This window comes from Octopus bimaculoides, chromosome 9 (assembly GCF_001194135.2).
Source record: "Octopus bimaculoides isolate UCB-OBI-ISO-001 chromosome 9, ASM119413v2, whole genome shotgun sequence".
NCBI lineage: Eukaryota > Metazoa > Mollusca > Cephalopoda > Octopoda > Octopodidae > Octopus > Octopus bimaculoides.
In genome coordinates, this window is record NC_068989.1 from 36,730,841 (window position 1) to 36,735,475 (window position 4,635).

The window sequence follows — 4,635 nt, forward strand, 5'->3', positions numbered from 1 at the left end:
ACACACACACACACACACACACACACACACAACAGGCTTCTTTCAGTTTCCCTTTACCAAATCCATTCACAAGGCTTTGGTTGGCTTGGAGCTATAGTAAAAGATAGTTGCCAAGGTGCCATGCAGTAGGATTGAAACTGGATGTATGTGATTGGGAAGCAAACTTCTTAGCCTACAGCTACACCTGCATCTAATGGTCATACCTCTGCCTAATACAGTAATAGTATTAATTACCATGTTTTATGATAATTATTTTGACAAATTTCCACCAACAACTTTTCTTTACAGTTTCTCTATTAATAGTGTTTTGCAGTCTCTGTTGTTGCTTGGATAAAAGCCTCAAAACTGATATGATTCAATAATGTAGTCACTTCATTCTAAGCCATTGTTGAAGATTAGGAGTTATAACCCCAATATTATTCTGCTACAAGAATAAATGTCTTAACCCTTTAGTATTCAGTCAAATATAATACTTATTTATTTGAACTAATCAAACATTGTTTTGTCGCTTTGAGATTTCAATGATGTGATCACTTACTTTTAGAACAGCATTGTAGTGTAGTTGTGTGGGGCCTGATCTAGTTTATATGGAATATAAAACAGGTGGAATATTTGGGTCAGATATAGCAGGTTTGAATGCTAAATGGATAAAGCATGATATTTAGAAAAGAAAAATGTTTCTTATATCCATATCCTGATTAAATTAATTAGTATATTGTATAATTAGTTATCATGAACTAATCAGTAAACATATTGTGTGATTGTTATTGAATTGATTATTTATCATATTGTGTGTCATGTGGTTGTTACTTAACTAATTAATTACCATGTTGTGGTGGTGGTGAGCTGGCGAAATTGTTAGCATGTTGAACAAAATGCTTAGTGGCATTTCATCTATCTTCACATTCTGAGTTAAAATTCTGCTGAGGTGGACTTTACCTTTCACCTTTTTGGGGTCTATAAAATAAGTGCCAGTCGAGCCCTGGGGGGTGGGGATATCAATGAATTGATGTACTCCTCCCCCAAACTTGCTGGCCTTGTGGCAAAATTTGAAACCAGTTACCATGTTATGTAGTTGTTAGCAAACTAATTAGTTATCATGTTGTATAGATGTTAATGAACTAATTATTCACCATGGCAAGTGGTTATTACCAAACAAATTAGTTACCATGTTGTGTGGTTGTTAACCAATTAATTAGTTACCATGCTGTGTGAGTGTATATGTACATGTATTTGTGTGTACTTTTGTCTTAACATAATGTTGGAGCTTCACCGTCACACAAGTGGTGCTGTTCATTTCCAATATTCCATAAGAAATGTCTAGCAATGAGGAAATATTACCTTACTTGGAAACTAGGAAAGACTGGCAACAGGAAAATCATCAGGCTATGCAAAGCTTGTCTCAACAAATTTTGTGCGATCCATTAAAGCTTAGAAAAGTGACTGTTGCAATGATGATGGTAAGAAACATGAGCACATAAGGAATTGTCAATGAGCTTCTTTTTCATTTCTGGCTGTGGCTGTTTCTCTTGTTTGTAATAATCCTTAGCCCTTTCACTGTGAAATTAAATTATTGTATTTTAATGTGTATAAGGAACCCCCTAATTTTTAGGGCTTAAAATTTGGAAAAGAGGTTTTGTAAGGGATTAGGTTAATTTTGATAAGTGCATCCGCACTTATCGGGTAATGCATTTCATTTTTGTGTGGGGAGAGAGAGAGAGAGATGAGAGACTATGGAAGAAAGGATCTTCTATGAAAGAGAATGTTGTACGTCATGGAGATTTGAAGTTCGAGAAATTAAGTAATTTATTAATATCTCTAATACTATCCATGTATAAGAAACTCCTATATTTAAAAAAATAATTTCTGACAAAAAAGGGTTCCTTACATACGTTAAAATATGGTGTATGGTTATTCCTGTAATATCTATTTTCATTAGGTCATGTTGCCTCAATAAAGTTGACATATCTTACCAAAAAATAGTTTCAAACATGACATTTCTCAACAAAAGATAGTTTGGTATATGAAACTGATTTCTGCAGTAAAAGGGTTAACAAAACTTATGCCTGTAGTTCAAGAGAGATTCCAGTTTGGTGGTTGAAATAACATATACAAGAATTGAAAAAGAATAACCATTTAATAATTAGTGCTACCTCTACTGACTTTGGCTGAGCTTGATCTGATTCTCTCAAACACAACATGTTAGGTTCTGTTCATAAGGAAACACTTTATCCACTGCAGCAGCTTTCCATGAACTCCAGTGTTCGACAGTTTCTTCAGCAGGATTTTGTAGTCCACTCTGTCAAATGCCTTGCTGAAATCAAGGTATATGACATAAGCTTCTCCCAAAGCTTCTAAAATGTCATCAAGATGGTGCAGAAGCTGCAACAGGCAGTCCCTGCCATCACAGAAACCATGCTGGTTGGGGTTCAGCAGATTGTTGTCTTTGAGGTAGTGGGTTATTCGCGATCTCACCACCCTCTTAAATGCTTTAATGATATGAGAGGTGAGTGAAATTGGATGGTAGTTCGCTGCAAGAGATTTGTTTCCCTTTTTGAAAACTGGAATGACAGACTGGGAAAGAAAATGATTAGAAATGTAGCCTGTGTCAAGTGAGTTCCTCCAGAGCTCAGCTAGAGGGATTGCAATTTGATATCAGCACATCTTCAGGACAGTGGCCGGGAACCTATCGGGACCTACTGCCAAGTTGTGCTTGATCTTATTTATTTCTGTTAGGATATCAGGTGCACCAAAAGTTATGTCAGATATAGTTAGTTGAGAGTTTACATCACTGATACTAGCCAGATCAACTGCATTAGTGTTACTGAAAACAGAGCAGTATTGCATCTGCAGTATCTTGCACATGGATTTTGCATTGTCGTATAGAGTATTCTCATCAACCAGAGAACCAACAGAGGAAACAGCAACTTTTTTTTTTTTTGCAAATGAAAAGAACACTGAGATTGAGTTTTATTTTCTCAGTGGCCCAGTTCCCCTCAGCTGCTCTTTGTTTGTTAATGATGGTCATCATGCTTTTTTGGAGGTTGTGTTTTTTCCATTCGAGTGATGCAGTGACAGTCAAATGGGTGCATTGCTGCTGGCAGTATTTAAGTTGGTTGGTTTTCTTGTTAGTTCTTTTTATTTTTTTGATAATTTCTCTTCTATTTCTAGGGATTCTGCACTTAGATTTGTTTACTGATCTTAATTGGGTATGTTTTGAGCATATATTTGTTAGAGTTTCTACAAATGTCTGCCATGATGTGTTTATGTTGGTGGGGGGGGGGGATGCGTGCATGAAGGCCCAATCAACTTGTGCAAAATCATGATTGATCGCATCCCTGTCTGCATTATGAAAATCCATAGTGTCCAACGGATGGGCTGGAGAGATGTCATTGGGTTTGATCTTTGGATGGTAGAATCTCAGATCACAGAGAACCATGTCATGGTCTGAAAGTAGTGGTGTTTTCCCCCCTGCAATATTGTGAATAGTGTCTATCTACATCAATGACATAGTAGACTTCATCAAACATTGTACATTGAAAATTTTTGTTGATGATTCCAAGCTCTAGAAGGCCATAAACGGTATGGGAGACTGAACATGCCTTCAGTCACATCTGTTTGCTGTTGTCCAATGGGCAGGAAAGAACAATATGCTTCTAAATAAAGATAAGTTTAATATACAGAAATAAATTTATTTCTCAAACGCGTGATAATGCTATAAATAAATTTATTTCTGTATATTACAATACATCTCAATGCTTCTCAAGACAAACTTTGTTTACTTTCATCGTGAAGATAAGTTTAATTTGATCCACTTTAAAAAAGAGGATACTCTGAAACTACCATATGCCCTTCCCTCGGGTGACTCCCTAGTGTCATCCAGAGACCTTGGAGTAATTGTTGGTAACAATCTAAGCGGGAGTTCCCATGTAAAAAGCAAGGTTGACTTGGCCCACAAGATGTGTTCCTGGATTCTGAGAACTTTCTGGTCTAGAGATGCTCACACCATCCTTCTCTACTCTACTTTTGCTCAACCCCACCTTGAATACTGTTGCCCACTGTGGTCTCCCCACACAAAGTAATTCATTATGAAAGTGGAAGCACTCCTGAGGTCAATAACAAGAAAGATAGACGACATGACAGGCATTGACTATTGGAGTCAACTAAAAAATCTCAATCTTTACTCTCTCCAATGCCGCCATGAGTACTGCATCATTTGTGGGATGTGGAAAATATTCCATCAATATTGCACAAATTATGTTGGCATCAATTTTAAAATCCACCCAAGACTTGGTCCAGTGCTGTCCGCCCTTTAGAAAAATCGAACTCAAGACACACAAGAACATTACAACACAAGAACTTTACCTCAACCGGTCCAGCTCTCTTTAATATTATGCCAAAATACATCAAAACGGAAACAGATCCTATAAAATTCAAAAGTTCTCTGGACAAATTTCTCCCCCCAAATCCCGGACCAACCTCCTATACCCAGATATGTCTCCAACAATAATAACTCTTTGCTAGAGTGGGCCATGGTGTCCCATATATGACTGAGGTGTGAATCATGATCTAAAAGATTTCACCAGGTGGTGCTATTAAGTTAGACATTGCCTGGGCCTATACTGGCTGAAGCCT

The 4,635-nt window shown here is 37.1% G+C and overlaps 1 protein-coding gene across 5 annotated transcripts in view; it reads left to right on the forward strand.

Moving 5' to 3' along the window:
* The window catches only part of LOC106877348 (centrosomal protein CCDC61), a 107,103-nt gene that overhangs the window by 41,358 nt on the left and 61,110 nt on the right, over positions 1-4,635 (forward strand). The window lies entirely within an intron of this gene.